General features: G+C 37.9%; 1 protein-coding gene across 3 annotated transcripts in view; it reads right to left on the bottom strand.

Moving 5' to 3' along the window:
• Positions 1–17,047, bottom strand: part of CDK14 (cyclin dependent kinase 14) — a 266,293-nt gene that overhangs the window by 10,589 nt on the left and 238,657 nt on the right. The gene's annotated exons all lie outside the window — the stretch shown is intronic.

Genomic DNA, 17,047 nt, shown 5'->3' with positions numbered 1-17,047 from the left:
TGGGCATGTGCAGTGAACTTCTGAACTTAGGGTGATTTGCTTTTAAATGCAATGAAGAAGGCAGCTCAAATTCACATTAATAATTGAGACAAATGAGCATTAAAACAAATGGAGATAATATGCTGTCTATATACTCCTAACAGCATGAGGTAAATACTTCCCAAAGCAAAAATCGTTTACTGTGCATATTTTCCATGTGAAGATGCAACTCTCACAGCGTATCATTAATTCATTTCTCGACTGGCGTTTACAGCATGGCCTAGAGGAATAAGGCACCTAATTCCCTTTGGAAATCTCAGCTCTGCTTCTTTATTCTAAGTAATCCCTTGCAACTCGAAGTGCTGAAAGACAAAACCACAGTTAACCCGAACAATCACACCATTTAGCAGAGTTTAAAGTTTAATGGCAAGAACAGAATAAATGAAAAGTTTCGTGTCCTGGTGCAATTCAGGCAGGCTGTGCAGTAACCCTCGCAGCTCGTTCCGCAGAGGACGCCGCGCTCCTCTCCACAACAGGGCTCCCGTTCAGTCCCTGTGGCATCTCACCTACCATCGCACTGCCATATATTCCCCATTTTCGCCCAAGTCTGCTTGAGGACAGCAGTCTTTCCACCTTCTCCCAGGTGTTGGGCCTCTCCTGAGTTCTAACACAGAACTGTGCCAACATCATATATTGTACTGAATGTTTTCTTTGCAAATTCATTATCTTCTGGCCAGCTGATAAGGACGTGCCCTCATGTGCCACGTCTGAATATTCACGCGACCCCACGAGCAGCAGCTACGCAGCACACGGATCAGAGCAGGGCCTATCTTAAGGAACGCTTCCTTTCTGCTAAATATCAACAGCCTTTTCTGTTCTTACAGCCATGCCGAGAACACCTACCGTCTTCAAAGACGCGACGTGCCAGCTCCAGCGTGCAGGAGCTGCTTCCCTATCGCGCCTGGTGTGCCTCCACGGAGCTGTTGCAGAGTTTATTTAGCCATCATGAAACCACCACAACAAGTGAACGCAAGTTTTGATGCGATGCTTTCAGCTTTTGATACAGATGAAGGCATAAAGCGGCACCTCAAGACGACAACCTAACAGAGTAAAGATGTTACCATTTTTCTCGGTGTTTTACACAGAGGGTACTGAGGACTGAAACTGATGAACAAAGAGAGACAAAAGCTTTTGAAGGCTCACTGAAGCAGGCTTTTCCTTGTTGCTGATCAATCACAAAATACAGAATTTGCTCTATAGCACAGTGTAGAGGTACTTCAAGCCAAACTATACAGTACACATTACAGTCAGCACAGACATAGGAACCTCATTTCAGTGTTGGGATCGTCCCCCACACCTGCATGGGGCTGCCAGCAGCAGTCCTAACATTGTGCTGGGTTGCGCACGTTCTTAGGAGAGGCATGTCTTCAAACACTCAATGTCTCTCTTGATCTTCCCAAATTGAGGTGCTGGCAGCAGTTTAGATTCAGAAACACTGAGCTCTCTACACATGCAGAGTGGGAAAGGATAGTCTCCAGGCTTCCTGGGCCTTTGGTTTAATTGTACTCTTCTAGCTTGGTACTTCACTAGAAGCAAGATTACCATATCAGCGCAACATCCCACTCAGGCTTTTTAGATGAGCCAGGCTGGGGCGAATCCTGCACTAATGTGGTTATACCTCTCCCAGCACCTGTCCTTGCTCTGTGCTCCTGCACAACACTGCGCTCCGCAGTCTTCAGACCTTCACAATTTCTGTAAGGGTGTACGAAATGATCTCTTTGGAAATTTAGAAATTAGTTTGGTCCCTTTTAATTATACTACCCTATCACAGCACCAGCAGTCTTATGTGTTGAAGTACTGAAAAGGTGGTCAAAATGTTTATTATTGAAATAAAAGCCATGAAAACCAATGATAAGTATTCACTGACATGGGACAGAGATAAAGGTATCAGTGTTTGATTCTTTGGTATTGCTGCTAACATAGATGTAAAAGAGGTCAGAGCCCCATTTGGAAAGCTGTGGAGGTAATTTCATTCAGTGCATTCCAGGAAGGTAATAATAACCCTGACCTGTCTGAACTAATTCTCACTTGACAGTTGCACAGATGCCACTAGCTGGAAAGCAGCCAAGATGAATAGCATTTCATGAAAAAGTGAGTGTAACAAATGAAGCTTCTAACAATACAGGCAACTAGGGATTGTTTTTTTTTTTTCTATTTTAATTAAAATAGCTTACCTCTAGGTATATAACTTTTATACACTTGGTAAATTTTTAAAAGAATTTACTGACCCAGTATGTAAACCGCAACTATAGTTGCAGCTCCTGAACTTTTCAGAATGAAGAATTAAGACGCTTACTTAAACTGCTCATGAATCACGTGAGGCTTCAGAGACTTTGTATGGTCACACCTAAGCCAGACAATGAAGTAATACAACCTCTCTCAGCAATTCACTTTAATAATGGCCATTAAGCTCAGTCATGACTAGATCATAAAATAATTTGTAGACAAATCTTAGATATGAGCCTACTTCTCCCTGGCTCTTTCTTCACTAGATTTGATGTGGTTTAGTGTCCATTTCAGATGCATTACTGTATTTCTACAGCACAACACTGCTTGCAATATCCAGCTTGAAAGGTTTACTTCATACAGGAAGCAGAACCCTTAGAGAACACATCTTTAAAAATTGAATTTGGTTGATTTGAGCTGAAAATGCTAAGCTTAAAGAGAATCAGTCAATACACAACAGACTTAACAGTATCCTGGGTTTTGTCCTTCTACAGCCTGACATGCACTTGGGCTAGCTATTGCTCTGATGCTTCAAATAAACATGCTGGGCTATGAAACCTTCAAAGAAACCCAGTGCCAACTATTGAGAGCTTAAGGCATGAAGACAACAAATACTGTTCACTGACAATATTGCAGGTATTTCCCCCACTTTTTTTATACCACTTCGGTACAGAATAAGGTTTACATTTGATACCAGGTATCTTATCTTATTGCCAGGATAATATTTGCTGGAGCATCAAATGAAGCAAGAACTATGGAGTCTGCATGGCAGACATTAAAAAGAAGAAAAATAAGCTAATTTAAATATACAATATATGTACAGTGATAACATACTCTAAGCTATTGAAAATGTGGCTTTCTGTGATACGATCACATAACTTCCTTAATTCCTGGGAATTCTGAGACTGCAATATTTCAAGCAACATGACTGCTGGGTACGGTGTTCTGCTACTGTTTAAAACGACAACTACTTCTTTAAACTGAAAGACGACTATCTGAAGTATTTAATATTTTTTCACTTGGTTTACAGCAGTTTCTCTCAGATACAGATATTCCCAGGAATAGTATTTCCTAAGAAATTTTAATCAGAACTTGTCTTACCATTTTGCCCCAGAATTTAGCAATTACTTCTTTTTGATTTTACATGCCACCACCAATCAGCTATTTCAATTTTTTTCAGCATCCCAATTAGCCCAATATTAAAGCTATTCATTATGGAAGACATAGTGTATTACTTACACCATGACAAACTACTACTGAATATGCTAGATTTACAGTTTACTGGAAGATTTTTGCTTGCAGTAAGCAGAATTAATGAAGAACAACAACATGGTGGCAACATCTAATCAGAAGCTTTTGATTATTTTGAAATTCTTCAAATGGCATGAGTTGTCTCATCAAGGAGAGTGTTTTTTAAAGGCCTTCTTCATGCACCTCAGTAAGTTGAACAGAATATCCTTGGAAAATAAATAGAGCTAAAAATAATTACCAACACCCCAACCATTTTATGAGCTATTATTTCCCCAGAAAATGGGGAAAATATATCTTTAATCCTGAACAAAAACTCTTCAAGGTTTATGTTCTCTATAAACCTTTCACTGAGAACTGAAAATATAAGTTAGTAATGCAATAAATGCCCTAACAAATATATCAGATTTTTCACTTAATGCTTTTTACAGGCTTAAACCAAACTGAGTGAAAGAAAATCACCTTTTACAGTCTGACTCTTAAAGGAAGAATGCCTTTCTGTTATGCTTTTTAAAAGAAGGCATGGTGAATTTATATCAACTTCACTGAATCTTGGGGCATGATAAAAGGAAGAAAATACAGCAGTGGAGTTAACATTCCGTAGCATTCTTTCTTCACATATTTATTTCCTCACTGGCTGGACATAAGCCAAAAAAAGGAGGGAATAAACCCCCTCCCAAACATAGAAATAGCTGAAATAAACCTTCGGCACACAAAGCAGTCAAAGCTCTGTGCTATTCCTCCTCCCACCCTCGACAACCTGGATTGTTTTTCTCCAAAGAAATCCAAGCAAAAAATACTCCAAAGAAAAAACAACCAAACTCTGAATCTCAAATTTGTCAAGTGGGTTCAGCCACTAGGGTAGTAAACAAACTTTTCCCTATTTCCCCTTCTTAAATGACAGCTGTCTTTTTTGGACCTATTGCCTTTTGAAAACTAAAAGACAGAACTAAGTTCTAGTAAATAAACACTAGCACTGCCTTATAAATCTCTGCCCCCTTGTCTGGTATTTTATCATCTCAGGATTGAGAAGTCTTAATTTCATTCTAATGTAAATAAGAACTGGTCTGTTTGCACAGTATTTCAACAAGAATTTGCTGCAAGGTAGCAGCGTGCAGGCAGTGCCCCAAGAAGGGTGACCTTGGTTTAGTCAGTGAAGCCAGAGATCATTTATCACTGTTAACCTACAAATTTGTCTTGCCGGGGCCTCAGATCCATCAACCACTTGGAAGCAGCTACTTGTCCTGTCCTCCCACAGCTCCCTAAAACATCAGATGGGTCTGATCTTTTCTATTATTGTATACCTCTCAGCTAGTAAAACATATTTTATGGATATGGAACGAACAGGAGTACTTTGTATTTATTTATACAGCTCATTAAAGGTGGATAGAGATTTGGAGGCAGAGAATGCCCCGAGCCTAGAAAGCTCAGGAAGACAGACCCCAGGCATATGCATGTATTTAACTTTATGTATATGAATTGCCTGGCTGAACCCAATGAGACTAAGCAATTACATAGAAGTAGGCATCCTGGTCTTTTTGCAACTATATTCCTAAGCTACGACATGACAGAGAAATGATGCAGAACTAGTAAACATTGAGAGGAGGAGACCAAGATGGCTATAGTGAGAGCATATGGGCGATATATTCAAAGATATGCAGCCAAAAATACTTTATTATGTATTATTATACCTATATATTCAGACAGATGTGTATCATACAGAACTAGTTGCAACTCCCTGACCCTGAGGTACCTGGTTCAGGTGACGTTAGAAGAGATCATGGATGGGAAGCCACGTTTACACCAGCATTGTAGTGCGGAAGGTGCCATTCCTTCTCCAGATTCACTTCCCTGATTTAGCACACCACTCTGTCTCTTTACATTAATGGAAATTGATACTTTCTAAAGGGAACATCATCCAAAGGGAGAAGCTGGCAGACTGAAAATCCAGTGCCTGATACCATCAGCAGTAATACTTGTTAGAAGGCAAATATGCTTCTGTCAATCTGTTAAAAGAGATCTGAATTTGACTTTGAACAGGGGAAAAAATGAGGGTAATTATTCAAGGGTTTCTTAGGCACAGAGACCATTGCAGAAGGAGAAAGCAGTGATTTCTCTCGAGTATACAATTTGGAGAAAAAGTAACATGATTTTGCATTGATTTTTTTTTTTTAAGTGAAACACTACATATCCACATGTACCTGTACTAAAGTGTCTTTTTAAAAAGTTGCTCAGATTTAACTCAATTGTTTGTGCCTTTTAAACTATAAACAGGTTGGAGATGAATGACTGAAGCACAAATTGTATATTTTTTAGTTACCCATTACTGAAATATATGGATTTTCAGTGCTTGTACTCACGTATGTGTGAGGATGCAGTGCTATCTGACACTCAGAAATTGGCTTGCAGTAAGAAAAGATTCAATACTGAACTAGTTTTGCGACTCCTAATCTGTCAAAGTAGCATGACAGAGACAGCTATCCAGGGAGTTACTGGTATTTAGACATAAATCAGTGTAGGCAATTTAAGAACTAAAATAAAAATTGTTATGTATAATAGAGACCATTAAAGGCCAGATTTCCCAAAGAACCAACTATCTCTAAAAATTTACTGCCAGTAGAACTCAGGCCATTTCTAACGACCCAAAATAAGCAGGTAGATTTTCAAAAGATTTTGCACACGTGGAATTGTGGAATCCATGGAGCTCTGTGACACATCTGGTCATGTGTGTTGCCACTGAATCAGGACAGGCAGGTAAACACACATCTGGATCCCATTTTAGGGTCCTAAATGGATATTAAGCTTCTGTGAAAGCAGGCATCTGAGCCAGACAAGAACTAGTCCTAGCAGCTTCCAAACTGAGAACAAGAAGCCTGGAGAAAAGGACCACAAACAACTGGTAAATACACTATTGCACTATCCGGGCGCAAACCCATCTGATTCCCAGAAAGGAAGACAGCAGTTGTGAGTCTGCCTGAATTATCTAGGGATAGGAGAAGGCCCAAATATGAGTAAGGGATCACTGACATAAGAATAGGGAAGAGGAGCAAATACAGACCTTTGTGAAGAAAGAGAGGAAAAGGTGTAATTATGGAGGATTTTGAAAAGTGTAAGAAAGAGCTCGAAAACGATGGAGTGAAACAGCCAGTGTTGGGAGGGGAGCTAAACACAAAAAAATGAACTGAATTTACTGGTAGCTTTTTATATGATCTGAAGAAGAGTGTTGGTCAGGAGAGGACATAAGAAGACGACTATGATAATCAAGATCTGAGTGACAAAGTTGGTTGGGGAAGGGAAAAGGTATCTTGGAAAAGCTGGAAAGAAAAAAAAAAGTAAAATGTATATAGTAGTCTGGATACACAAGATAGGAAAGGAAAGATAAAAAACATTCCTACGGCTTCTGGCCCAGCTGACAAAGGATGCTAGCATTACAGTGAGAGGAGAAACTTCACTGGGAATATGCTCAAGTATGCACGGGGCAGGAAACAGTAAGAATCTCTCTGTTCAAGCCTATATTGCCGAATGAAGCGGGGCTAGGGAGAGAGCCTGACTACTCAACTATGAGTGTCCACATTGCTCCCGAATTATTTTGACCCATGCCAACTAGCATTCTCCAAAACAACTGCTAGGCACAGTTCAGGGAACAACCCATGCCAGGGACCATTCCCAAAAGGCAGCACATACCACACCTCCTACAAGCAGGGTGTGTAATATACTACCTTCAATCTTATGCTAGAAAATACAATTTTCCTGGTGTGCAGCACTGGTCTCACATTATTCTGGAAATTTTGGATTAAAAAACTAATACTGAACACCCCACAAATAATTGCACCTGCAACTGCATGGGGACCACACAAAGCCCACAGGAGATGCACGTCCAAGCATTATTTAGTACAGCTGTAGCTAAGGTCTGCCACATGGCCTCAGGGCCAGAAGATAGTCCCTGGCTCTGCTTTAGTTTGCGGTATAGACGTAGGCTGTATCTGACAGAAAAATGATATTCACCAAACACTATCTGTCAACATCTCAGGAAAGATTCATGCCCTCATGGCTGCAGAATAAAGCTTGACTCAAGGGCACTTTAAGGATCAAATATGAAAGAAATAAAAGGAATATAACACTATTCTACAAAAGTCATAATGCTGAAGGAAGGGCAATAATAATCCAGAGTATGATTTTTTTATATCAGGGTGGTGAAATTAGTTTGAGGCATGCTAACAGTACACAGCAGTGAACTGAGCTTTAAGATTGCTACAGAATCTAACCAAAGGCGGAAATGCAAAAATGATGGTGTGTTCTTAACTTGCAACAGTGTCAGAGAGAAAAGCATAAATTTCACCTATTTTTACAAGATTTCCTTCATTTTTTAAGTTCGGGTCCAAACAATAGCAATATTTTAAAACTATTCTGGATTCCTAAACAACAGGAACCAAAAAAGGCAAACAATACATTTTTGAGAATGTGACAAAGTAAAAATTTCATTTTTTCCATTTAAACTCTTTACAGTAAGATTCCAAGTTCATAAATCCAACTTGAAAAATTAAGAGCTTTTATTCACTTGTATTTCCAGCTTCCTATTGCAGCAGTGATCATAAAACAAACACAGCTGGCATCTTTATTATTTTATTCACTGAAGGATTTAGCTGGACAAACATCACAAAGATGGTGGCTGCTTTCATTGAATTTATGATCAAATATGTTCTAGCATAAGATCAACTCTGTAAGATCAATTATTATGAGATGTGAATAATTTAACAGAAAGTTGTCTATTTGTAAATCAGATCTTACAGATATAAATTCTGCTGAGGTAACAGACAGTGGATATACACTGCATTATATATTACATTATCTAAAAGGATGCAGTTTTTTTGTGAATCACATTTAGTGATAAATATTGCCATTTATGTTTTGGTATCCAGTGAGCTGCCAATCCAGACAAATAACATTTCAAAATTTTATTGCAAACTGCAATGAAATTTAGCTTAATCAGAAAAGAACTTAACTGTTTTAGTGATGCGTTTCAAAACTACAGAATATACTTCCTATAAGGGCTTAATTAAAAACAATACACAGACCATCATCACCACTACTTTATGGGTTTTTCCATAGATTCTCACCAGAGTCTGTTGTTCAGCATAATACCAAGAGAGTTATAATAATTTTAACGCAGAATGTGTGCCTTAGGATATGAGATTGACTCAATGCCTGAAAGAAAAAAGTCAGTTCCCTTTGGAACCACTTGCCTCTTTGCCCTCCAGCAATGACAGGTGCACCAGCCCTGTGCCGAGGCTTGTTATTCACAGTGTATTGCTGAAGAGACATAATCCAACTTCTCCATTTAAATGCATCAGCACGGACTATTGTCTCCTATCTTTCCATTCTGACACTCGGGTCAAGCAGGCACTGAACACACATGCATGACAATCTGCCTGCAGCCAGCATCTTTCACAATTTTTCGAATAATAGCTTCAAACTTTCTAAAATAGTTTATTGAAATAAATCAATAAATTTGATTATGAAAACTCTGTGGCTAGCAAATAACTTCAAGTTTTGAAGCAAATCATTGTTTTCACTAGTCTCCTACAATGCCATGTGTTTCTGCATTGATAATTCACAAAAACTGTATAAAAAAGCAAAAATTCTTGTTTCTCTCTCCTATACAGCAGAAAAGAAGCCAGAAAACTGAAGGCAGATACATGGAGCACCACAGCCAGAAACACAAGAATGGAGACAATTAAGATTTTCTTGACAAAATCACAACGAATTTTGGGAGATAGTCACAGGAGATTCTCAGGAACAGCAATATCTCAATACCTATGATTACCATTCTACCACAGAAAAGGTGGTGGTCAAAATAACGCTGAAAAACTCAGATAAAATTGTCATAAAATTGAGTAAAATATATATTTGTCTAAGGTAAAGATAATTTGTTATGCTTGTACCACCACTGGAGAAACCTTAACTACTGTCCGTAAGTCTTCAGCTGGCAACAGAGCCAAACAGCATGGGTTTTGAGATTGGCTTAAACTATCTGCAGAGGTGACAAAACTCAGTAGTATTATTCATATTGTTCACTTATTGCCTGTCTCCACCATTTCCCCAAATTATATACATTTCTGGGACCCTAAGATAAGAATCAAAGGAACTGTTGAGTTAAAGAAAAATTATCTCTAATACATGACAAAAGGCAGTGGAAAATATCAAGCCACTTAAGCGAACACCAGTTGCTTAGCACTAAGCACTTTTGAATGTCAGTCCAATTCTTATGGTACCCATCGTTTTGGCTCTCATTTTTGAAAAATCTTGCCTTTAATGGCTACAAACTAATAATGAGAGACCTATCAGAAAGGTCTGCTTCACTTCTATTACTGCCTTCACAGTATGTCTTCAATTCCTCAGACAAATATTTTTAAAACACATCTCTGAGACTCAATTTTGTCAGCAATGTCGTTATCCGGAGAAGAAGGATTTCAGCAGAGAGGCCAACAGTACAGAACTCCAGCAAAACGGCAGGAGTAGGAATGTGCAGATATAATGATGACTGGTGCCTCTGATCAGAAAGTATTAGACTTCAAACCAAGAAATGAACACAGACACTATGGCAACGTATGAGTAACAGACTACCAGAAACATAATTCTGAGACATTAATAAAATGTTGGCATGTAGAAATGCATAAGGAGAAGGAACAACTGGAAACATCTGCAAAGAGTTGATCAGCAAGTACTCAAAAACGTTAATGAAGAACATACTTTGAAAAAGAAAATCATACCTGGAAACACCAAATAAACATGTCTATCTGATATACGTTTCAATATCTTAAGGAATTCTTAAAGAATTAGTGAGGATAGCAAACAAACGTAAGGCACCTTTTAAAAGTTTTTCCAGGAAATCTACACAAGAAGAGTTAGTTCTCCTTCCTCATTTCTCTTTCAGGCTTACTACTGTGGGCAAGTTACTGTGACGTTAGCTAATCTTACTCTGCATTCTGAAGCATTTTACTAGACTTAAAAAAAATATTTACATGTACTTCCTTTCTGGTTTTCAAACAAGGAAGAGAATCTTGGCAAATATTTGCTGGACATTGACACACAATATAGAAGCTAAATATAGACAACAGAAACAAATCATAGACAAGATAGAAGAAAAATTAGTGTTAGGAAAAAACTAAGGCAAAACTGCAATCAAAGAAGAAATGAATAATGAACAAGACATCAGATAAACTGTTTGGGTTTAAAAATGAACTTAATCATTGGTGGAAAAAGTGACAAGAGATAACATTTGATGCAATTTCTCTCAAAAATCTTACTCTGTGGACAAAATCCAAAGAGTTTGCATAGCCTGAAAACTGTCTGACAGACCAACCAGAGTTGGAAGGGAAGTGTCCAGCTGTGTGTCAGAGGGATTAGTGTTAGTCACAGTTTTATTTAACATCTTTATTAATGAACTGGGCTAAGGGATACACTGCATACTGAAACAATTCTTATATGAAACTAAATGTTGAAAACGACATAGAAGACAAAAATATTAGTACAAAGAAGCTAACAAAAGTGAGATATGTGGGCAGAAAATCTACGAACAAGACAGAGGCTAGAGAATTACAAACAATTCCTTCCAGTGAAAAAATAACCCCAAAATACAGATAGGTTCACAGATAATAATGCCAAGAAACTCTACTGCAATGCTAGAAACTAAATTAGATGTTGCAAAAGACAACAAAGAACATCCATGTACATTGGGGCTGTATTTTCACAGCTGTCATGGGTTGGAAAGGTGTAGGATAGAAACAATGTAATTTTACTAATGAAACAACATAGAGTTATTAGTACTCTGAAAAAGAGGACAAAAGCTTTTGTGGTCCAGTTTAGATGGTTTATTAATTTTTTTTAACTGAGCGAAGAAGATATAACAATACATAAAGCTTAGCAACACAAAAGGGGGAATTTAGATTAAAGCAAAAATAAATTGAATGTCAGGATAAACATTCTAACAATGGAGTCTGTTAGGAATAATCTCCTCCCATATTTGTAAAAGTTATAACATGTGAGCAATTTGCAACAGCTCCAATTTGAAGGAAACATTCAAATATAAACTGTAAATAATTTTTCATCTTGGCAAAAGGATAAATAGAGAAATACTAGAGATCTTTCTCAGTCATTGGCTTCAATCAGCATCATAAAATTCATTACCATAAACCTGACAAAACCTGCAGAGCATTTCAGCTTAGCACCAACCGTTCCTGAGCTGGGATGAGATCTTTGCCTTTTGCACTTTCAGAGCAGAGCTCCTTTATGGTGCCAGAAACACATAAAACGGTACTAAGTGGGTGCAATGTACAGTAGCAGGCACAAAAAAGACACTTAAGTGTTAATAAGGAGCTTCCGCCACCCCAAAATTAATTTAACAAACCTAAGTTGTGAACTAAACAAAAAAATAGTGTCAGGAAAATATTTGTAACAAAAATTCTGGGCTTCTGCCGAGGTCTCTCCGAGCACAGAGGGCTCCTGTGTCAGCTCGAGTGCTTCCCCCGTGCTGGCTGCCCTGCTCCCCTGGGTCTTCTCCACTGGAGGACTCCTGCCCACAGCCCACCACCACTGCACGTGACGGGTCCATCTGTCTGCTATCGAGTACCAGAGAAGTCATTTTTTTTATAAAGAGAGTGTAATAAATTTACTATCTGGTAAATGACATCATCTTTGTATCACCGGTTAACACAGGCTTTGTCAGGATGTGATTCCTAAGGTCCCTCAACCAAAAGATAACAACTGATAAAGGGGAATTTATGAGAAATATGAAACAAAATGGGAAATTAAAAATTTTGGTTTCAGTGCAGCAGTATCACTGCAAATCGTCAGGAGACAGAGGCAGGTTTATATGCCTCTAAATCACACTTATGCAAAACCCTTTACTTTTGTGTTGGGTTTCCATCCTTGCTTCCACCCAGCATGATTCCTGATCACTCCTCAAATGCAAGTGAGGGGAGAGCCCCAGTGCAACTTCAACATACTCAAATTGCACACAGTCATACACATATAATCCACCTTCTGCACAGGTATACTTTTAAATCCTTATTGCTTAGTTTTACGCATCGGAAAGATTTTAGCAATGACAACACCAAAGCTCTTTGTTCCTTCTGTGCTCTCTGTGCTTGAGAGCTGGAATATTCTTTCAGTGGCACCACAGACTACGTTACAACGAGCAATGCTGGTGAAGGGACAGGAGGTGAAGGGGATAAAAGTGATCAACTAGAGAAGAGTTTTGTCTTTGGTCAAAACTCTACTAAGGCAGAGATTTTCTTAAAAACAAAACCCACAAAAACCACAAAAAACACCCTCCTCAAATCCTTCCCAAGTCCCAGCTGTAAATAATTCCATAGTTTGTGTCATGCTTAAATGAAATACAAACTCAAAATACATGGACTTATCTCTAGTCACTCACTTGGTTTTCTTCAGGAAGTTTTCACTGAGTAACAGTCCCAAAACAGGCCAGTTCATCCTGGAATGCAACTTTTAAACACCCTGGCCTCAGAAAGGGAAGTCTCAAGTACAGAGGCCATCTTGTTACAGGAAGAAATCCCCAGCAGTGTGACTAGCAGTGAGAATACAGTCTTATTTATATAACCAATACTGCCATGTTGGGGAATTACGAAGCAGTAGTCCTGTTTATGCAGAGCAGAATTTGTTTTCAACTGCACCTTTTCTTTCCAACCTAATTTCTCACAATGCAACCCCTTACAACAGAAGGATCTGAAAAAGCTTTTTATATCCTACCAAATATACACAAGGATAATTAGTTCTCTTTTGTTATTCTTCTGTAAGGGTTTATTATTGTGGAGAAGCTTTTGCAAATTGAAACAGGTTGCATTGAATTCTGAAGGCAGAGCTGTTCTGGATAATTGAATCTGAATCTACAGATTCAATTATCTGTAGAGATAATTGAACAGAAAAGTTCAGGAAAAAAAGGTGAAAATATAATTCATTATGAACTCTATAGAAAGATCTGGTTACCACATCTTAATTATTTTTAGATCAGTATTTTATAATCACATTCCACAATGTAATGTAGGTGAAGTTTCATATTAGATAGAAGGAACTGTCAAGACAAGTTTTATTTCCTAACATTACAAGCATTTTCTACAAAATTTATAAATCACATCTTATCTCTTTATAATCTTTACGTAGTTTGACAATCAGTGAAGAAATTAAGTATTAAAGTCTCCAAAGAACTTAATTCACTATAAGTGATAGCTACATTATTTCACTCAAACACTTCCCAAATGTAGCCTTTAATATTAACCAATTCTGTTTTAAGAATTTTAGGGATCAGACTTCTTATATAATGAGCCTGCTGGGTTTCGCTTTGTCATTGCTGCTACGTTCCACGCTTTTAGCTAATTTCTAGTTATACTGTGAATTAAAGAGCCACTGGCTTGTGTCCATCATTGTTCTATTGTCTAGCTCTGCCTTTAAAATTCACATCTTGTAGAAGCTGGTGTAGTCAATCAGGTGCAATTATTTTGCCCCAATCTACCATCTGTAGCTTTTGTGGGGTTTGGGGTTGCAGTTTTCTGCCTCTGTTCCTTCTGCCTTACAAACATGAAGCTGGCTCTGTAGATGTTGGAAGAGTGTTATTCTCGTAACCTATTCCTTCGCGTAACCTCTCCCTACATAAATTGAATTATAATGTACGTTTTGAAGTAAGCCTCTTTGAAGACTTCTAAACACATATTCTCACTCTTCCATGCCAGGACCTCAAAACATATATATGAACAAGATGAAGGACCAGACTGTGGGACCAGACTGTACGACCAGACTGTGCCTGAAAGACGGAACAGTAGATGCTGAAAGCTCCACTGTGTTTAGAAAATCAAAGATGTTCTCTTCCAATTTGGGAGCACAAAGTTCAATGTCATGCTCTGTTTCACAGTTTGTGTGGCAGTTTCTGTGTGACAGACTCCTTAATTTCTTTGTACCTCAATCCTCCCTCTATAAAATGCTTCATCTCAGAGAAGTTTAAGCACACACACAAATCCTTCCAAGACCACACATTGTTCTTTAAGGCGTATCTTTAAAAAGGTATTAAGATGTCCAGAGGAAGTAACTCTGTAACAAAACCAATACGTATTTAAATCAAAAGGCTGTATGTTTTTCCCCATGTCTTAGGTCTCACATTTATCCCAACTACTCTTAAACCAATTTTATTTCAAATGGCACCTTTTTGTGTCATCAACGGTCTTCAACAAATTAAATCAAGAAGTCAAAAGGATTTTTTTTTTAAAGATTAGATATTGCTGCTTTTTGGAACATACTAATAAAGAAATAAAATTCCTAGAATGAATCAGTCTGTCCATGTGTTAAGTTTTATAGCTGAATTATAAACCCTTGGGAATATAATGTCTATAACAGAAATGTTTATACATCCCTAACTACAGCTGTGCAAGCAACAGCGCTCTAATACAGCACACAGATAAAGATTTACATTAGAAAAAGAGAAAATCCTTTACATTTTGAATGTAAATGATACATATTTTGAGGCACTGAATATTTCCTATTATAGTAGAACCGCACACATGAAGTGCTGAACTCTATGTATTGTCCATTACTTTTGGTCTTTCAATCCCTTCATTTATGCTGCAAAATTGCAAATCCTTTATGCATGGAGCATTGAAAATGTATAAATATTTTTAAAGAGGTTTCTTAGAAATGAAAAACCTCTGGTCTTATTTGAGTCAGGCTGTGATGTGATCGTAACTTGTGTCAATTATGAAGTCTCAGAGACATAGGGTTTCTTCTAAGCAAACTGATTTTTGTTCTTTTTTTGTATTTTACAAAAGCAGAAACTTCATGCAATGTTCTTGAAGGAAATATAGGATATCAAATTTTTAAATTGAAATCTATTATTGCACTTATTCATACACTGGAGATACTGCTGAGTCTAACTACTGTTAAAATATAGAAAACCACTCAGTCCATGCCTGCAGAATGGATGGAATAGTGTACCAGTATCTATTCACATTACTTACGCATATATACGCCCCCAAGCAAACACATGCACATCAATATTAGCTTCCTAGTCCCTCTTTCCCAATCCAGATCTAATTGCCTATGTTGAATATAATTGCTTCTTCCAAACTTTTAGACTTCATTAACTCCTTTCAAAGAAAAAAGAACTTGCAAGTTCGTTCATTGTCAAAAGACAGAATATAGACAATTTGAGTGACTTACTTTTTAAAACCAAAGCTGTAACTTTCAGGGAATTACATTATTTCAGTAAGACTGAGGTAGCGTCAAACATTGCAAGATGCCCACAAGGTTCACAAGAATTGGCAAAACCATATGAGATATTCACAAAAGCCAACCATAAGTGAAGCTAATCTTCCTGTTGATCTCTATAGAGTAAACAAGAGCTGGACTCTTCCACGAAAGCTACCAAATTAGGCTCCCAGTCTGAACTGGACAAGCCAGGAACTCTTCCATGGACCGTTGAAAGTCAATTAAGTCAGGTAGGTGACAACCTTTGTGAAGGCCTGCCCTGGCTTCAGTGACAGCTCCATGTGTCTCAGAAAGTTACTCCTAACCATGGAGGATCCAGCAGTAATGCAGAGCAAGCTACAGGGTCATGAAAGAAGCCTGGCATTGCAGAAATACAAGTTCTGACGCAAAGGATGAACACTGATGGTATCACATCCAACAACCAACATCTAATTTTAACTATGATCTTGTTACATTAAGAGACTTCTCCTCCCTCAGTCAATTTCAAAAGTTGTTTGTTTGTTTGTTTTTTAAATGAAAAATGCCTTTGTGCTTCGGTCCAAAACAATGGACCAAATTGGTTTGGGAAGGAGCATACGGAGAAGAAAAAATAAAATGGCAAAGTGAGTATAAACCTCATCACATCTTGGACAAGTGACCATGCTATGAATTTTAGAGCTGTAGACACACTCATTGCTAATAAATTAGGATATTGAGAAAGGATTTGGACTTCTACTCTATTGATAACTTTTTTACTTATAACAAGGAAGCTCCTTCACCAAAACATTTTGTATCTTCAGCTTCAGTGGTGAACTTGGAGGAGGAGATGCTTCGGTCTCCTGCTGATTTAACTCTTGAACTCCTTGGTAAACTACCAACAAGTCAGCCAGGTGGTACCAATAATAAAATCTGGAATGAGCATCAGAAAGAAAACAGCAATGCTGGTGCAGCAAAGGCTTAGCCTTGTTGCAAAAAATTTTGGTCAAAAGAAAGTGGAGAAAAATTCTAACAATTTTTCTGGCAAGACAAGTTTTTGACATAGCTGTTATCCTGCTCATCCAATTCAAACTGTGCATGCATTCTTCACAATATAAAATATGTTAATCACTCACTATAGTGCTGCCCAAGTATCCTGCCTACAAAGATTCTTCATGTGCTGAGAAATCTAATAAACTTTACACAGATGATTGGTTAGGCTTACTAGGCAACCTTTCTTTTTGAGCACATTACTTTGATATCAATCTGATGTAAATGTGACAAAATTCAGGAAACATCAAAAGCTGAA

The sequence above is a fragment of the Tauraco erythrolophus genome, chromosome 7 (genome assembly GCF_009769465.1).
Source record: "Tauraco erythrolophus isolate bTauEry1 chromosome 7, bTauEry1.pri, whole genome shotgun sequence".
NCBI lineage: Eukaryota > Metazoa > Chordata > Aves > Musophagiformes > Musophagidae > Tauraco > Tauraco erythrolophus.
This window is presented reverse-complemented; position numbering and strand designations above follow the sequence as displayed.